The 20,490-nt window shown below is 39.0% G+C and overlaps 1 long non-coding RNA gene across 1 annotated transcript in view; it reads left to right on the forward strand.

The window, feature by feature from the left end:
• The window catches only part of LOC148346351 (uncharacterized), a 92,408-nt gene that overhangs the window by 18,135 nt on the left and 53,783 nt on the right, over positions 1 to 20,490 (forward strand). The gene's annotated exons all lie outside the window — the stretch shown is intronic.

Here is a 20,490-nt window from a genome sequence, read left to right on the forward strand (position 1 = left end):
CTCTCAGCTTTTCACTACTTTTTCATTTTGGTATTTTGTGCATAGTTTTACATAATATTTGGTCACGTTGGGATGAAAAGAAGCAAAAACAACCTGAAGAGCCGTTTAGGTCCCGAAAGAGCCGGTTCCTTTTAGTGAGCCGAGCCGAAGAAGTCGGTTCTCGACAAACTCACCTAACTTTACTCAACTTCGTTCTACTTCGACTCGACTTCAAAATACTGTTTTCTTTCGTCGAATCCTTGGCTTCAGCCTTTCACTACTTTTTCATGTTGGTATTTTTTTTCTTTTTTTGTTGTATTTCCCCCCCCCCCCCCCCCCCCGTACTTTAAGTCATTTTGTGCACAATTTTACATAATATTTGGTCGTGTAGGTGTAACGGCAGTGTACGTGTCAACACCAAAGATCCACATTCACGCTGGACTGGATGATGAGATTTTTATTATTACAGTTTCTGCAAATGGATGAGTCACAACATTAGCTTTTCTGCTGGCTTTGATCTCTTTGATCTCTACAAGGGGAATTCATATTTGAGTAAAACAGAAACAAAACGAAAATAAACCTAAACAGCTTGACAATATCAATCACATTACTGTGCATGTTGAGAGATTTGTCAGCTGGGGTTATAATGTTTAAAATGAACTTCTTTTGTGGAGCACCAAAAGATGTGTCTTACCATTGCAGTTCTCTCTGGTAAGACTGCCAACAAACCCCGCCTCCCGGTCACATGTCGGAAGCCAAAACCAAACCCCAACCCATACCAGCAGGTGGCACTGTTGGACTCATCATTGCAGGACATTTACCAAAAACTATACACATATTTCAGCAGGAATTTCAACAAAACAAAAGTTATTATTACACCCGTTACATAGGGAATAAAGAAGCAAAAACAACCTGAGGAGGCATTTGGGACCCGAACGAGCCGGTTCTTTTTAGTGAGCCGAGCAGAAGAAGCCGGTTCTCGAAAAACTCTACTGATTTGGCCCGCGGGCCGCCTGTTTGGCCATTGTGGTTGCTGTTTACGTTCCACCGGATGCTAAAGTTCCATTGGATGCTAACACTAGCATAGTGCTAAATCTCCTGCCCGCTGCTATCAATAAACAGCAGCTCGCACACCCCGACGGAGCTTTTATCGTCGCTGGCGACTTTAATCGGGCCTGCTTAAGGACTGTACTTCCTAAATTCATTCAATACGTGGACTGAGCAACCAGGGGAAAAAAACACTGGACCGTCTGTACAGTAATATCAAACATTGAGTTGGATCCGGCCATCTCTGTCTGTCCCTCACCCCCTCATACACTCCCTTCTGGAGGAAAACAAAGCCTGCAACAAGGGCAGTACAAACATCTTCTTTGTTCCTTTATCTTCTTTGTTTTCTTTTATCCTCACTGTTAAATGTGAACCTGGAGTGCCACGTCCAATTTCGGTGTCACAATATATCAAGCCCATGTTGTAACAATGACGATAAAGGTATATTCTATTATATTCTTTTCTATGTAGACTGTCAACGGAGAGAGGTTGTTTAGAAAAGCAATCGTAAATAACGCGGAACTAGCGCCGGCTTCAAAACAATGGCGCGGCTGCGGTTTCGCCGCATCCATCTGCGTCTCTTTTACGATCCCGCCACTTCTTATCTCGCCTCGGCACGACTCCTCGCATGCAGGAACGCAACACAAAAGTCCGCGCGACACACGAAGGCATCGCACGGGTGTTGAACTCTGATAAGTTGAGTGTGGAGTTTGTGGTTTTGTGTTTGTGCTCCTGTGGCGGGACGGCCATCTTGATTTACACTCCAATTCGAGTTGGAGACGCCTCCACTCCCAGATTAATACAACTCATAAAATGAAACAAGCACAAAAATCATTTTTTTTCATCCGCTAGTTCAGGGGTGTCAAAGTCATTTGAACTCGGGGGCCACACGATAGAACAAACATTCTGTCAGGGGCCGGACTGGTAGATTAAAGAGAAAGAAAAAGGGAGATAAAGAAATAAGAGAAAGGGAAAAGGAGAGAGGGCAGGACAAAGAAAGAAAAAGAAAGAGAGGGAGAGAGCGTGAGAAACAAAAGATAATAAGTCACGGAAGAGGGGGGAAAAAAAGGGAGCGGAAGAAAGAAATCCAAAGAGAAATAGAAAGACAGAAGAAGAGAAAAGAAAGCGCAGAGGGTAGGAAGAGAGAAAAAGAAAAGAGAAAAGGAAAAGAGGAAGTTAGAGCAAAAGAAGTTCAAAAGACAGAGAGAAAGAGAAAGACAAAGAGCATCAAAGAAAGAGTAAAGGAGACACAGAGAGTAAAAGAGTCAGAGACAGAGAGTGGGAGAAAAAGGGTGGAAAAGAGAAAGACAGAGAGAGTGGGAGAGAGAGAAAGAAATACAAGTGCAGTGTCTTTGTTGGAGGCACCTTTCTTTGGCAACATCAAGTTGACCTATTTCAACCTGCAGCTTGTTTTTCTCTTGCGCTTCTCTGAGTGTTGTCTGGCGGGCCGGATTCAATCCCTTAGCGGGCCTCATCTGGCCCGCGGGCCGCCTCTTTGACACCTGTGTTGCATTTGATCTACCGAGCTTTCTGTCGTGGTGAATTTACAATATTTCCATCCATCCATCTATTATCTGCACCGGTTATTGTTTATTCTTTATAATCTACGCAGTGTATTTTTTATTTTTAATATTTTATTACTTAGTAAAAAAAAAAAAATGTATGTGTCTTGCACCAAAAATTGATTTCAAATAAAACAGATTCTTTCAATTGATTCAAATGAAGTAATAATAGTAAAAAAAAAATCCAAAATGAAGACATATTGTCTATAGTTTTTTATTCATCTTTGTTTTTAGCAATTCAGTTTTGAATATTTTATATCAGGGGTGTCAAACTCAATTTACCTCGGGGGCCACACGATAGAACAAACATTCTCCCGGGGGCCGGACGAGTATATTAGAGGGAAAGGAAAAGAGAGAAAGAAATAAGACAAAGTGAAGGAGAGAAAAAGAGAGAGGGTGGGACAATGAAAGAGAGAAAGGGAGAAAGAGAGAGAGAAGAGAGAGGGAGAAAGAATGTGAGAAACAAAAAAGATATAAAGACAAATAGTGAGAGAGGGGGAAAGAAAGAGAGAGAAAGAATGATATCCAAAGAGAAATAGAAAGAGGGAAGGAGAGAAAAGAGAAGGAGAGAAAGAGAGAATGGGAGAAGGAGAGAAGGGGAAAGCAGGAGAGAGAAAAAGAGAAAATGAAAAATGGAAGAGGGGGCAAAAGAAGGTAAAAAGACACAGAGAAAAAGAGACAAAGAGAAACAAAGAAAGAGAAAGAGACACAGAAAGTTATAGAGAGACACAGAGAGTAAGAGAAAAAGGGAGGAAAAGAGGGAGAGAGAGAGAGAGAGAAAAAAAGAAAGGAATACAAGTACAGTGTCTTTGTGAGAGGCACCTGGCTTTGGCAACATCAAGTGGACTTATTTAGACCTGCAGCTCGTTTTTCCCTTGCGCTTCACTGAGCGTTGTCTCGCGGGCCGGATTCAATCCCTTAGCGGGCCTGATCTGGCCCCCGGGCCGCATGTTTGACACCCCTGTTTTATATAGATATATAGGTTTTTCAGTTTTTTTGAAGTGTTTCTCTCAAAATGTGTATTTCAAATAAAAAAACGCAATATTAGTAAAAAATTCCAATGGGGGCAACCTCTGTAACACATACATGTCATTTTGTTTAAGTATTTAAAGGGACAGTGTGTAGTATTTGATGTCAGTAGATGTCACTGTATTGTGTAGTACAACTGAAAACGAGTGAGAAAAAGCACAAGGAAGAATACAAACTACGGAAAGTCAAAGTGACCAAACTGCACAACCTCTTGATCCCAAGACGAGCGCTTTACCTCCTTTAGCTGTTGCCGTCCTGGCCCTAAATGGCCCGCGGGGCGCACATTTGACCCCACTGATCTGGAACCTAGACATGCCGTCACGCCATTGGACGATAAGAATAAAAAGGGGGCCGGCCCCGAACTGACAACTCCGCCCACTTCCACTTTTTCAGCTCCATCTTGAACTCGGCTTTTAAAAGAAAACGCATCAAATGTGATAGTTCATGTATTTTTGCTTATCAATTAAATCAATGTATTTTTTCAAGAATTAATTTTTTTTTTACCTGCTGATAGGTTGGTCGTTTTGGTTGTAACATTTCTCAAAATTCACTGAGTGAATATAACGTGTTTTTATATTCCTAAACATAAAAACAATCTTACACACACATGAAGTAACGTTTCAATAATCAGTCTAATTGCATCTCTTGTACGTTTATCAGTCTTGTACTCTTTTATTTTGAAGTCGCATTTCCGGTGTATTTTTCTGTTTCCTGTTTGAAGTTAACTACACACACGGGAGGGGCCAGTGCTCTCCCGCTTGGGAATTTTATTTACCTTAATGCTTGTTTTTATTTGAGTAATTCTGCCAACATAGAGTTTATTTAAGTTTTAACTTTAACACTGCGCACGATGTTAATTAAAAAACACGGTCCCTTAGTGTTTACAGTAACGACTGACTATCAGTGCCAAAAATAGCGATATCGAACAGTTCTAACGATAAACTGCAGATCTCACAAATCAAATTCCAAAACTGTCGGCGTTTTCGCAACCTGGGCAGCTGCAAAACCTTGGCGAGGCTTCCCCTGTTCAAGTTCCAATCATAAGAGCCGCATCCTGTTCTATCTGCTACTCTTATCTTGAGAAGGACAGGTGCCTGAAATAAATGGCCCAGGGGTCCTCACTAATGTTCCCTCTAAGCTGCGCACAGGTGCAATCGCGCACTGCCCAGAGCTTTTCCGCGCACAAGAAAATCAAGCCAGCTCACAAAAATCAGGGCTAAAAATTGCTAATTAAGAAGCCAATTACGTCAAAGTTACAGTGCATGAAGGGAAAAATACACGGGTTCCGCTGATGCTGTGTTCTAAATGCGGTATTTGGAAGTCAATGTCGAAGTAGAACGAAGTGGAGTAAAGTCGGTAGAGTTTTTCGAGAACCGGCTTCTTCGGCTCGGCTCACTAAAAACAACCGGCTCTTTCGGGTCCCGAACGGCTCTTCAGGTTATTTTTGCTTCGTTAATCCCTACACGACCAAATATTAGGTGAAATGATGCACAAAATGACTTAAAGGAAGGGGGGAATAGAACAAAAAAGAAAAAAATACTAAAGTGAAAAAGTAGTCAAAAGCTGAAAGAAAAAGAAACAAAAGGAAGAGAAAAAAAGAGGGAAAAATTCAGAAAAAAGCCAGAAAAAAGAAAAGAAAGAAACAAAGGAAAAAAGTAAATAGAGAACAAAAAGAAAAAAGTAACAGCTAGGAAAAAATGAACACAGATTTTTTTTTTTTAAGGAATTTAAAAAAAAAAAGAAAAAACGGCGAAAAAGAAGAAAAAGTTTGTGTTGCATTCAAATAATTTCCAATGATATAAAGTGAATCTTGTTGCCAAGATTGTACTTCCACTAAAAAGTTTAATTAAATACAGTTGTGTATCGTGCAACCGACTAAATAAAAATGTGAGTATTATGCGACAAAAGATACCAGGAAAAAAATAAATAGAAATCTTGTGAAAGAATTGTAAAAACAAATGATGTTTGTAGTCAATTCATTCAAAAGTGTAAAATAATTTAGCATTGGCGGAAACTCAGCAAAATGTAACTTGATGTCAAGTTTTGGACATGTTTGATAATGACTGAGTTGCCACACTTGGGATTACCGTTGCTCACTGTCGTTTCAAGCGTTGCTCACCGACTTTGTGTGAACGCTCAGACCCCCCGTGGAAAATGACAGGGAACATGTGAGGACCGTGATTATTTGTATAGCCCTGTATCACACCCACGCGGGTAAATTTGCTGAGGATTTCCCGCCTAAATACGATGGCCGCCTCCGGCAATGAAATGACCCTGCCATCAAAATCGAAACCTGTACTCAATTAAATAAAATCTTGCAGTTCTTAGCTAATCATCGAACCAGTTTTGCCGGAGACTCTGACCATTTGTTTATTTTCCCGATGACATTCCTTCTCTCGTTTCATCGTATTTGCATTTGTTCTTTTTTTTGACATGTTGACTGTTGAGCCCACAGGCTTTCGTGCGTTTAGCTAGCATGAACTCGCTATTAGCATGTACGTCTTAACACGCTACCTACACACGACGCATACACTGCCAGGGTTGGGTAAGGTTACTTTAACTGGATGACTTTCAATGACTTTTGGATGACTCCGATACCAAATATGCTAATAAAAGACAAAATAAACTAAATAGGAACAAAATGATGCAGGTCAGTAGCCGGGACAGGAGAGCAAAAAATGTGGTCGGGATCAGCAACGAGTTGAAAGCCAGGAGAGGAGCGTAGACGTGGTCAGGATAAGAAAAACGGGCCGAAACCAGGAGCAAAACAAGAGTGAGACGGGGTCGAAAAGAACTTGCCTAGAGTAAACTGAGGTTTGCAGACGGACTGACAACAGGAGTTTTACTATTATTGTGAGCAGGGTTGGGTAGGGTTACTTTAACTGGATACTTTCAATTACTTTTGGATGACTCCGATACCAAATATGCTAATAAAAGACAAAAGAAACCAAATATGAATCAAATGATGACTCACAACAGGTGGTCAGCTTTCTCTCCTGGCTTTGATCTCTTTGATCTCTGGCAAAACGAACATCAAATTACTTTAGGATGACTCCAATACCAAATATGCTAATTAAAGACAAAGGAAAGTAAATAGGAATAAAATGATGACTCACAACACGTGGTAAGCTTTCTCTCCTGGCTTTGATCTCTTTGATCTCTGGAAAAAAAATGTGCGGATTGAATGTTTGGATCAGATTGATACTATCCTCTTGGTATCGATACTGTCTTTACATGATATTTAGCACTATGTTAATACTGTTAGCGGATCGTAGGATCATGCATACATTGTAATTTCAAAATTGGATCCAAATCAATCCGATCCAACTGACTATTTTTTTAAAATTGTGTAATGGAAGGTATTTTAGCTTTCTTGTTGATATTTGTATACAGGGTTGGGTAGGGTTACTTTAACTGGATTACTTTCGATGACTTTTGGATGACTCCAATACCAAATATGCTAATAAAAGACAAAAGAAACGAAATATCAATAAAATGATGACTCACAACACGTGGTCAGCTTTCTCTCCTGGCTTTGATCTCTTTGATCTCTGGCAAAACGACATAAAATGCCACAGAAACAAAATGAAAATAAATCCAAACATCATTTTTGCTGTTCCATGTTTTCCGTTACTCCCCAAGCCTGCACAAAATTGAGTCATTTGATTCATATTTAGTTTCTTTTGTCTTTTATTAGCATATTTGGTATTGGAGTCATCCAAAAGTCATCGAAAGTAATCCAGTTAAAGTAACCCTACCCAACCCTGGTCATAATTTCATTCATATTTAGTTTTTTTGTCTTTAATTAGCATATTTGGTATTAAAGTAATCCAAAAGTCATTGAAAGTAATCCAGTTAAAGTAACCCTACCCAACCCTGGTCATAATTGTATTCATATTTAGTTTATTTTGTCTTTTATTGGCATATTTGGTATTGGAGTAATCCAAAAATCATTGAAAGTAATCTAGTTAAAGTAACCCTACCCGACCCTGGTCATAATTTGATTCCTATTTAGTTACTTTTGTCTTTTATTAGCATATTTGGTATTGGAGTCATCCAAAAGTAACTGAAAGTAATCCAGTTAAAGTAACCCTACCCAACCCTGGTCATAATTGTATTCATATTTAGTTTATTTTGTCTTTTATTGGCATATTTGGTATTTGAGTAATCCAAAAATCATTAAAAGTAATCCAGTTAAAGTAACCCTACCCAACCCTGGTCATAATTTCATTCATATTTAGTTTTTTTGTCTTTAATTAGCATATTTGGTATTAAAGTAATCCAAAAGTCATTGAAAGTAATCTAGTTAAAGTAACCCTACCCAACCCTGGTCATCATTTTATTCATATTTAGTTTCTTTTGTCTTTAATTAGCATATTTGGTATTGGAGTAATCCAAAAGTAACTGAAAGCAATCCAGTTAAAGTAACCCTACCCAACCCTGTTTATGGTTTATGCTGGCTGAATAACCGAATACAATGCAACACAATACAATGGGTGAGTGTAAAGCACATTGTAAAGTCTTCACTGACTTGAAAAGCGCTATATGAACGCAGACCATTTACTGTACAAGTAAACTAAAACCCCGGACCCCTTCTTTTCCCTCCTTTTTTCGGTGGTGTGGTTGACGGCGTGCACTGTTGCGTTTAAGTGATGCTGACAAGAGGATTCGGCATCATGCTCCACTTGACTGATGCATAACAACGCCCGCTCGGGGTTCGCTCGCCCACCCTGAAAAATAGGCGCCCCGTTTCTGACCTTGAACTGTGTTCATATACTCAGAGTTGGCAGTCCCCCCCCCCAAAAAAAAATATTGCGAAAACACACAAATACGCTTTGTGCGCGTGACAACTGTTCCCAAACCGGCTCGAGTGTCAGTCGACTGCTGTGACATCATCGCCTCCAAGATTTGACAGCTGATGCAAGCCAGTGTGTTTTTGGGAGAAAGTTACAAATAAAAAAAAAGGATACGTCTGCATTTAAATAGAATAGGAACATTTGAGAGGAAATGCATTGTAGGTAATATTTGACCACGTAACTTCCCGTTTTGACAACTACACTATGGATTACTTCTATCCTACGGACATGGGTTTTAGCGCACAAAAATGCGTTTATTCAAGGAATCAACTCCTTGCCCTGAAGAATTCTCGTGCCGGCGTGATGAAGGGGCCTATGGTGGAAGAAGAGCCGGAGCTAGCGAAGCGGCTAGCGGCGTTATAAGTCTTCGGTACCATCCGTAATCACGGTAAATGCGAACTCACGACCCAATAAGATCATCGAGTGCTGGTGGAAAACATCGAAGCCACAGGGAGCGCAGTTGCTGTGTTTTGCGGAAAGGTGGCTCACGTTTAGCATTCCGGACGCTAACGTGTAGCCACCCGGAGCTATCCGGCTTCAACGCCGCTATACAGAGACACGAAAGTAGGGGGGAATCGGAGAGGAGGCGGACTTGCTAACACGAGGTGGTGTATCCCTGGATTTTCACAAAGAAAAGATTTCCATCTGCCGCAGGGATGTCGAACTTTTGGATTAGCGTGACGTCATCCGCTCCGCTACAAGCACCCCTAGGGCATCATGTTCATCTGTTAATAGACAACGGGGTAGACTGCTGGAAGTGTGAATTTCCCTACGGGCATGAATAAAGTTTCTATCTATCTATCTATCATTTTACTGAGTTTCCGGCAAAGCAAAAAATGTTTTCACTTTTGAATGAATTGACTCATGTATTATTGCAAAGGTTGTACGACCTACAAACGTCATTTTTTGTTTTTACAACAATTCTTTCACAAGATTTCAATTATTTTTTTTCCCTGTTATCTTTTGTCGCATAATACAAACATTTTGGGGGCTTTTTTAGTCGGTTGCACGACACACAACTGTATTTAATCACATTTTTAATGGAAGTACAATGTTGGCAACAAGATTGACTTGATATCATTGGAAATTATTTGAATGCCACACAAACTTTTTCTTCTTTTTCCCTGTTTTTTTCTTTTTTTTTAATTCCTTTAAAAAAAATCTTGTGTTTATTTTTCCTAGCTGTTACTTTTTTCTTTTTGTTCTCTATTTCCTTTTTTCCTTTGTTTCTTTCTTTTCTTTTTTCTCTTCCTTTTTTTTTCTCAGCTTTTCACTACTTTTTCATATTGGTATTTTTTTATTTTTTGTTCTATTCCCCCTTCCTTGAAGTCATTTTGTGCATCATTTTACATAATATTTGGTCATATAGGGAAGAAAGAAGCAAAAACAACATGGAGAGCCGTTTAGGACCCGAATGAGCCGGTTCCTTATAGTGAGCCGAGCCGAAAGAGCCGGTTCTTGAAAAACTCTACTGAGTTTACTCAACTTTGTTCTACTTCGACCTTGACTTTCAAATACCGCATTTAGAACACAGCGTCAGGGGAACCCGTTTATTCTTACCTTCATGCACTGTAACTTTGACTTAATTGGCTTCTTAATTAGCTGATTTTAGTGAGCCGGCTAGATTTTCTTGTGCACGGAAAAACTCTGGGTAGTGCACAATTGCGCACACACGCAGCTTAGAGGGAACATTGCATGTAACTAAATTAACAAATGAAATCAATCATCGTAATTAGCAAAAATCAATTAGTTCTTCTGTCAGGTCTAAAAAAACTATGGAAAAGTACTGAAATGCGTGGATCTTTGGGTGAGGCTATATATGTGTGTGTGTAAATGATTACTTGTGTATTAAAATAGAAAAACAGGTTAAACTAGTTAATTTCATCGCAAGTTAATTTGTAACATAGGAGTCTGAGAAATACACCATAACTAAGTAGTTTACTTTACATCTTCCGTGTTTCAATAAAGTTTTTTTTAGAAATAGACATCATAGCAAAAACCGATAGCACGCCTTTCGTCATTGCCTACTGCAGGCAGAACGACGGACAGGACCTCACATTAGCAATAGCAATTGTTAGCTCTGAGAAACTGAATCTCTTCTTTTATTCATTTTGAAATAGAAAACTTGATTTAGACAAGTTATGGATAAGTGTTTTTCCCCTTGGTCATCCTGGAAGGGGGATTACCTCATGTGTGGTCCCTTCTTTATTCATTTTCCTCATGCTGAGGTTTTTGAGGTTTTCCTTGCCCTCATGTAGGTTTTAGATCAGGGGATAGTGTAATAATAGTCTGTGGTTTGCAATCATCTGTGGTCTGTGCAGCTCTTTGAGACTATTTGTGATTAAGGGCTATACAAATGAACATGATTTGACTGATTTTGAGGTTTTCCTTGCCCTCATGTAGGTTTTAGATCAGGGGATGATGTCATAATAGTCTGTGGTTTGCAATAATATGTGGTCTGTGCAGCTCTTTGAGACTCTTTGTGATTAAGGGTGTCACAAATAAACATGACCTGATTTGACTGATTTTGAGATTTTCCTGGCCCTCATGTAGGTTTTAGATCAGGGGATGGTGTCATTATAGTCTGTGGTTTGCAATCATCTGTGGTCCGTGCAGCTCTTTGAGACTTTGTGATTAAGGGTGTCACAAATATACATGAGTTGATTTGACTAATTTTGAGATTTTCCTTGCCCTCATGTAGGTTTTAGTTCAGGGGATGGTGTCCTTATAGTCTGTGGTTTGCAATAATCTGTGGTCTGTGCAGCTCTTTGAGACTCTTTGTGATTAAGGGCGTCACAAATATACATGACTTGACTGATTTTGAGGTTTTCCTTGCCCTCATGTAGGTTTTAGATCAGGGGATGATGTCATAATAGTCTTTAGTTTGCAATCATCTGTGGTCTGTGCAGCTCTTTGAGACTCTTTGTGATTAAGGGTGTCACAAATATACATGAGTTGATTTGACTAATTTTGAGATTTTCCTTGCCCTCATGTAGGTTTTAGTTCAGGGGATGGTGTTCTTATAGTCTGTGGTTTGCAATAATCTGTGGTCTGTGCAGCTCTTTGAGACTCTTTGTGATTAAGGGCGTCACAAATATACATGACTTGACTGATTTTGAGGTTTTCCTTGCCCTCATGTAGGTTTTAGATCAGGGGATGGTGTCCTAATAGTCTGTAGTCTCTAATAATCCGTGGTCTGTGCAGCTCTTTGAGACTCTTTGTGATTAAGGGCGTCACAAATAAACATGACAAGACTTGACTGAAGTTTTCATGTTTTCCTGGTCCTCATGTAGGTTTTAGATCAGGGGATGGTGTCCTAATAGTCTGTAGTCTCTAATAGTCTGTGGTCTGTGCAGCCCTTTGAGACTCCTTGTGATTAAGGGTGTCACAAACAAACATGACTTGACTTGAACAATTGGACATCTCAGTGACCCAAAGTTGCAGGTTACCCAGACCAAGAATCCAACACGGATCAGATTCATTATCAAGGTCCCGGTAAGAATTGGATTATTCCTTTTGATCCTGACAGTGGACTTCTATACTTTGAGAAACCAGTAAAAACGGATTCCCTGAATTGGAGAACATCTGTCACGCCTGCCGCGGTTGTCACGGCGACCAATTGGCCGCGCCCATGGACACCGGCTGAGACGCATTGACTGATTGCTTCTTGGAGTACTTAAACGCGTTCCTTTGAGCTGTGCTGAGCGTTTGTTAAACTTTGGTGAAACCTTCTGTGAGATTCCTGCAAGTTTTGTTTAACTAAATTCGCCTGCGTTTGATCCTGCTTTGTTTTTGGTCTGATCCGTTCCGTGACAACATCGGAATGGTGCGGTGATTCATTCGTTTTGTTATCGAAATTTGAAGTGTAATATTGTGTGATTTTTTTTTTTTTGAATTCAGATAGAAAAAAAACAGATTGAAACTAATTCTAAAATCATATCGGTAAACATGGAAATACATTTTGCGACTAATAGGGGATTTGATTAGATTGCTCGTCCTTGAATTAAATGGAAATAAAATAGTAAACCGTCATAAACCAAATTTAGGGATTTCTAATGTATTTTAAACGTTGTTTATTTTCTTGCCCATTGTTTATCAAATTGTCAATTTATTTATTTATTTTTAAATAAAACTATCAAATATGCTAATAAAAGACAAAAGAAACTAAATAGGAATAAAATGATGACCAGGGTTGGGTAGGTTTACTTTAACGGGATTACTTTTAATGACTTTTGGATGACTCCAATACCAAATATGCTAATAAAAGACAAAAGAAACTAAATATGAATAAAATGATGACTCACCACACGCTTTCTCTCCTATAACTATTAAACTATTAAAAAAAAGAAAGTAGCTACAGTTGAGTTTTGCAGTTTTTTGTGGTTTGTTTAATCACAGACCCTACAAGTCAAATAAGAGGACCCCCAAATAACCCCCCATCCCCCAACACACCCATGTTTTCCCGCTCAGGCTTGGTCCAACTTTCTATTAACCTGGGTAAATAGAGCAGAAGGAAGAGTCTTTTCAATAAAGACCACCGCATACGCGCACCCCCACTTTTTCTCCTGATCTTAGTTGAGACATTCCATTGACATCATGCATTTTCTAGCCCCTTACCCTTATCTTAACCATCAAATCGGATTACATTTACCCTAACCCCAATCCCATTTGAACTCAAATCTTAACTCTAAAATCAAGTTTTAACACTAAAAAGGGGGTTCGGCCATTTCAATAACTCTGAAATGTTCAAAAAAGGAATATTGGCCCTCACAATCAGGGTTGGGTAGGGTTACTTTAACTGGATTACCTTCAGTTACTTTTGGATTACTCCAATACCAAATATGCTAATAAAAGACAAAAGAAACTAAATAGGAATAAAATGACTCCATTTTGTGCAGGCTTGGGGAGTAACGGAATACATGGAAGGGCAAAAATGATGTTTGGATTGATTTTCATTTTGTTTCTGTCGCATTTGATATTTGTTTTGCCGGAGATCAAAGCCAGGAGAGAAAGCTTACCACATGTTGTGAGTCATCATTTTATTCCTTTTTAGTTTCTTTTGTCTTTTATTAGCATATTTGGTATCGGAGTAATCCAAAAGTCATTGAAAGTAATCCAGTTAGAGTAACCCTACCCAACCCTGGTCATCATTTTATTCATATTTAGTTACTTTTGTCTTTTATTAGCATATTTGGTATTGGAGTAATCCAACAGTAATTGGAAGTAATCCAGTTAAAGTAACCCTACCCAACCCTGGTCATAATTTCCTTCATATTTAGTTTCTTTTGTCTTTTATTAGCATATTTGGTATTGGAGTCATCCAAAAGTAATTGAAAGTAATCCAGTTAGAGTAACCCTACCCAACCCTGGTCATCATTTTATTCATATTTAGTTACTTTTGTCTTTTATTAGCATATTTGGTTTTGGAGTAATCCAACAGTAATTGGAAGTAATTCAGTTAAAGTAAACCTACCCAACCCTGGTCATCATTTTATTCATATTTAGTTACTTTTGTCTTTTATTAGCATATTTGGTATTGGAGTCATCCAAAAGTAATTGAAAGTAATCCAGTTAGAGTAACCCTACCCAACCCTGGTCATCATTTTATTCCTATTTAGTTACTTTTGTCTTTTATTAGCATATTTGGTTTTGGAGTAATCCAAAGGTAATTGAAAGTAATCCAGTTAAAGTAACCCTACCCAACCCTGGTCATCATTTTATTCCTATTTAGTTACTTTTGTCTTTTATTAGCATATTTGGTATTGGAGTCATCCAAAAGTAATTGAAAGTAATCCAGTTAGAGTAACCCTACCCAACCCTGGTCATCATTTTATTCCTATTTAGTTACTTTTGTCTTTTATTAGCATATTTGGTTTTGGAGTAATCCAAAGGTAATTGAAAGTAATCCAGTTAAAGTAACCCTACCCAACCCTGGTCATCATTTTATTCCTATTTAGTTACTTTTGTCTTTTATTAGCATATTTGGTATTGGAGTCATCCAACAGTAATTGGAAGTAATCCGGTTAAAGTAACCCTACCCAACCCTGGTCATCATTTTATTCATATTTAGTTTCTTCTGTCTTTTATTAGCATGTTTGCTATTGGAGTAATCCAAAAGTAATTGAAAGTAATCCAGTTCGAGTAACCCTACCCAACCCTGGTCATCATTTTATTCCTATTTAGTTTATTTTGTCTTTTATTAGCATATTTGGTATTGGAGTCATCCAAAAGTAACTGAAAGTAATCCAGTTATTATTTTTCATTTTCTTTTGTCTTTTATTAGCATATTTGGTATTGGAGTCATCCAAAAGTAACTAAAAGTAATCCAGCTAAAGTAACCCTACCCAACCCTGGTTATGAATGTATACGTCTTCAACCCTATTTTGCACTTGCTGACCCAATTTCTGGCAACATGTACAGTTATCGTTTACCTTCTATCTTCAACAGGCACATGTTAACTTAGCTGTACATAATGTATTTTTGTGGTGGGCCTGTTTTGTCCTCCTTTATGAAAACAACAAACGAAAACGGTCCGCCAACGAACGAAGGCTAAATCTGGGCTCAGCGCTAGCTTACTGTTAGCGATGAGCCTAATCATCTGGCCAGCAGAGGCAACGGTCGCCATCTTGCTTTCTCTATCTGCTCGATCTGTGGATTTCTGAATGTGTTAGCGTCGATGACAAGGTACTCGCAAGAAGCGAGCGTAAACAACTTTTTGACTAAAGTAAAGCAAGATTTTGAAATTCAGCCGGTATCACGAAACGTGGAACCTCCCGGATCTTTCCTAAACAAACAGGAATTGAAATGAAATGAAATGAAATGCATTTCTATAGCGCTTTTCAAGTCAATGACTTCCCAAAGCGCTTTACAATGTGCTGCACATTTCCCAATAGCGGCCGTGCAGCCATGTAAGGCGCTAACCTGCTTATTGGGGGTATTAGGGGTTCAGTGTCTTACCCAAGGACACTTCCACATGTAACACGGAGGAGCCGGGATTCGAACTGCGATCTCTTGATCCCAAGACCTCTACCTCCTGAGCTACTGCCGCCCATTGAGAACAATGTTCCCTGTCATTTTCCTTACGGGTCTGAGCGTTCACACAAAGTGGGTGAGCAACGCTTGAAACAACAGTGAGCAACAGCAATCCCAAGTGTGGCAACTAAGTCATTAGCAAACATGTCCAAAACTTGACATCAAGTTACATTTTTCTGAGTTTCCGGCAATGCAAAATGATTTTTCTCTTTTGAATGAATTGACTCATGTACGATTGCCTACAAACTTCATTTGTTCTTACAATTCTTTCGCAAGATATCCATTTCTTTTTATTTCCTGATATATTTTGTCGCATAATATTAACATTTTGGGCAGCACGGTGGCGCAGTGGTTAGCGCGTGTGCGGCACAGTTCTAAGGTCTCGGGAACCTCCTGTGTGGGTTCAAATCCAGCTACCGGACTTCCTGTGCGGAGTTTGTATGTTCTCTCTGTGCTTGCGTGGGTTTCTTCCGGGCACTCCGGTTTCCTCCCACATTCCAAAGACATGCATTTCAGGTGGATTGGCCGGTGGAAATTATTTGAATGACACACAAACTTTTTCTACTTTTTTGTTACTTTTTTCTTTTTGTCCTCTATTTACTTTTTTTTCCTACATTTTTCTTTTCTTTTTTTTCTGGCTTTTTTTCTAAATTTTTCCTTCTTTTTTTCTCTTCCCTTTGTTTCTTTTTTTCTCAGCTTTTCACTACTTTTTCATTTTGGTATTTTTTTCTTTTTTGTTCTATTCCCCCCTTCCTTTAAGTCATTTTGTGCATGATTTTACATCATATTTGGTCATGTTGGGATTAAAGAAGCAAAAACAACCCGAAGAGCCGTTTAGGACCCAAAAGAGCCAGTTCCTTTGAGTGAGCCGAGCCAAAGAAGCCGGTTCTCTACTAACTTTACTCAACTTCGTTCTACTTCGGCTCGACTTCAAAATACCGCATTTAGGACACAACGTCGGGGGAACCCCTGTATTTTTACCTTCATGCACTGTAACTTTGACTTAAGTCGCTTCTTAATTAGCAATTTCAAACCCTCATTTTTATGCGCTGGCTAGATTTTCTTCTGCGCTGAGAATGCGCGACGAGCAGTGCGCAATTGCGCACGCGCGCAGCTTAGAGGGGACACTGGTTGGTGGTGTGACGGGGGGGTCTCAGGGGGATTATCAGACCACAACAGCTCAGCCCAGCCCTCATACCTGACCGCTGCCAGCAGGGAGGGTCCGACCCGAACAGTCTTACAATCATACCCCATACGGATCTCCGACCACAAAAGCGGTCAGGGAATGTTGAAATCAGGCCCGACTAATCTACGCAGGCCACCATTGTACTGTAAATTGTGGGGGTGTATGAGTAGGGTTGGGTAGGGTTACTTTAACTGGATTACTTTCATTTACTTTTGGATTACTCCAATAGCGAATATGCTAATAAAAGACAAAAGTAACTAAATAGGAATAAAATGAATACGTTTTGTGCAGGCTTGGGGAGTAACGGAATACACGGAACGGCAAAAATGATGTTTGGATTGATTTTCATTTTGTTTCTGTCGCATATTATGTTCGTTTTACCGGAGATCAAAGAGATCAAAGCCAGGAGAGAAAGCTTACCACGTGTTGTGAGTCATCATTTTATTCCTATTTATTTTCTTTTGTCTTTTATTAGCATATTTGGTATCGGAGTCATCCAAAAGTCATTGAAAGTAATCCAGTTAAAGTAACCTTACCCAACCCTGGTCATAATTCTATTCATATTTAGTTTCTTTTGTCTTTTACTAGCATATTTGGCATTGGAGTCATCCAAAAGTCATTGAAAGTAATCCAATTAAAGTAACCCTACCCAACCCTGGTCATAATTCTATTCATATTTCGTTTCTTTTGTCTTTTATCAGCATATTTGCTATTAGAGTAAACCAAAAGTAATTGAAAGTAATCCAGTTCAAGTAACCCTACCCAACCCTGGGACTCATCATTTTATTCATATTTAGTTTCTTTTGTCTTTTATTAGCATATTTGGTATTGGAGTCATCCAAAAGTCATTGAAAGTAATCCAGTTAAAGTAACCCTACCCGACCCTGGTCATAATTTGATTCCTATTTAGTTTCTTTTGTCTTTTTTTAGCATATTTGGTATTGGAGTAATCCAAAAGTAATTGAAAGTAATCCAGTTAAAGTAACCCTACCCAACCCTGGTCATCATTTTATTCATATTTAGTTTCTTTTGTCTTTTATTAGCATATTTGGTATCAGAGTAATCCAAAAGTAATTGAAAGTAATCCAGTTAAAGTAACCCTACCCAACCCTGTGTATGAGCCTAGCCTGAAACTTTCTGCAACATCCGGCTATAAATCCATTGCGACACGGCAAACTGAATTTATGAGCCAATCTGCTTACGACAGACATGTTTGATTTGAAAAGGGAAAGGGGGATATATGCAAAAAATGTTCGTGTTGGAACTTCCTCTTTTAGTCAAATAGATTTTCCGCGTGTTTTTTACATTGTGCCATGTGGATTGGACTTGATATTATCGTGCTGTTTGAGTTCTGTACTTTGAATGATAATATTATCGGTGCGCTGCTGAAAGGTGATAAAAAGTTATCATTTTCAAGGCGGGCATTTGTTTTCTGTGGTCAAAGCGGGACAGTTTTTGCAGGATTTTTGAGAAATATGATGTTGTCTTTTTCCTGTTACAGTTCATAGGATTTTGGAGAACATGCGTAAAAATAATTTTTTAGGTATATTATGCACTTGTAGAAAAGCTTATAAGTAAAATTTGGGGGACCTGGTATTAAGCCTTGTGGAACACCAATAGCTGCTTCTATTTTATATATTTTTCATTTTCATTTTTAGATTAGATCAAATATATATGCTACAATGTTCATTTTACCTGAGAAAAGTAATGGGTCCAGGGGACTCGCATGCTCAATATTCTATGGGTCCCAACAGAGATTTATGGCTCCCCAAAATTTGTGTTATCGAGGTTGAAATGGTAAATCGGTGACAAATATATCATATAAACCTATATATTCATGCTGTTTTAATCATCACAATTAATTGGTAATACAAAGCAGTTATCACTTTAGATTTTAATGCCTTCTCAAGGTCCAATCCATTATCATCCTACTCAAAGCGTCACCAGGAATATAATTGAGTCCATTTTGGCAGAAAAGTCCTTTTCTTGCTAGTATTCTTTTGTTTATTTTCTTTCGTCGAGTCGTTGGCTTCAACACACGTGTTTTCCTTGCCTCCGCGATCTTCCGAAGAATTTCTCCGCCGTTTTTTTGTGCCGGAATTATTGCCGTTGTTATCACTTTCGGCATTAAGTTTCAACTTATTACTGAGACCAATGAAATGACCAATTTTGTGTTGATTTTCGCATTCCCTCGACGACAACCTCCGTTTGCCGAGATCGGCGTGCGGACAAAAACTCGAACCGCGAGACCAAAACAACAATCCCGGATCTGCCTGACAAAAAATCTTTGTTAAAAAATGATAATGGCGATTACGTGTCAATAAAGTTGCGTTCCGGGGACGCACGTTGATTTGAGACGATGCGTACCCAGCAAAAATAATGCGTCTAGGACGCAGGGACGCGGGACGACCAGAACACTGTTCTATATACAACATAATAATTCGGAATATAATGCATCAAAGCAAGTGAGGCGTTTGAGAGCCGGCTCTTTAATGAGTTGAGCCGAAAAAGCCGGTTCTCTAAAAAGAGACGGACTTTCACAACACAACTCGAACTGGAGATCGGCGTGCGGACGAAAACTCGAACAGCGAGACCAAAACAACAATGGCGATCTGCCTGACGAGAAGTTTGGGGTGCGGTAAATCTTTCGTGTCCAAAAAGTTGTGTCCCGGGGACGCACGTTAATTTGACACGATGCGTCCCCAGCAAAAATAATGCGTCTAGGACGCAGGGACGCGGGCAAACCAGAACACTGGATAGGCATGCTTCAAAACATTTCAGTACCGCTCATGCCTGAATAAGTTTTGGCAAGAGGCAGTAGGTCAACCACACATCCAAGCCCATCCATCTTTTTAATGTTCTTGCTGCCACAACACTACAGTACGTTGTCTTCTCAGAGTAGTTTTTTTTGCAAAGAAAGACTGCCGGGCGCACTTAGACACACACCCTGCAGCTGCTTTCCCACTCGGGGAAAGCAGGTGTCTGTGTGACGTGTGGGCTTTAAGGTTTCGGGGGGAGTTTTTTGCTGCGGTGCGATTCCTAATGTGAAAGTCTGCTTCTCACTCAGGTTGCCACGTCATAACATTTATCCCCCCTTCAAACAATGTTCCCTGTAATTTTGCAGGGGTCTGAGCGTTCACACAAAGTGGGTGAGCAACGCTTGAAACAACAGTGAGCAACAGCAATCCCAAGTGTGGTAACTAAATCATGAGCAAACATGTCCAAAATTTGACATCACGTTACATTTTGCTGAGTTTTTGGCAATGCAAAAAAAATATTCACTTTTTAATGAATTGACTCATGTACGATTGCAAAGGTTGCAGGGCCAACAAACGTCATTTGTTTTTACAATTCTTTCACAAGATTTCCATTTCTTTTTATTTCCTGATATATTTTGTCGCATAATTTTAACATATTTGGGGGCTTATTGAATTGGTTGCAAGATACACAACTGTATTTAATTACATTTTTTAGATGAAGTACAATGTTGGCAACAAGATTGACTTGATGTCATTGGAAATTATTTGAATGCAACACAAACTTCTTATTTTTTCCGTGGTTTTTTTCTACTTTTTTTTAAATTCCTTTGAAAAAAATCCCATTGCGTTTATTTTTTCCAAGCTGTTATTTTTTTCTTTTTGTTCTCTATTGACTTTTTTCCTACATTTCTTTCTTTTCTTTTTTTTCTGGCTTTTTTTCTAAATTTTTCCTTCTTTTTTTCTCTTCCTTTTGTTTCTTTTTTTCCTCAGCTTTTCACTACTTTTTCATTTTGGTATTTTTTTTCTTTTTTGTTCTATTT

Source organism: Urocampus carinirostris, chromosome 20, assembly GCF_059441175.1.
Source record: "Urocampus carinirostris isolate Australia breed hairy pipefish chromosome 20, RoL_Ucar_1.0, whole genome shotgun sequence".
NCBI classification, from domain to species: domain Eukaryota; kingdom Metazoa; phylum Chordata; class Actinopteri; order Syngnathiformes; family Syngnathidae; genus Urocampus; species Urocampus carinirostris.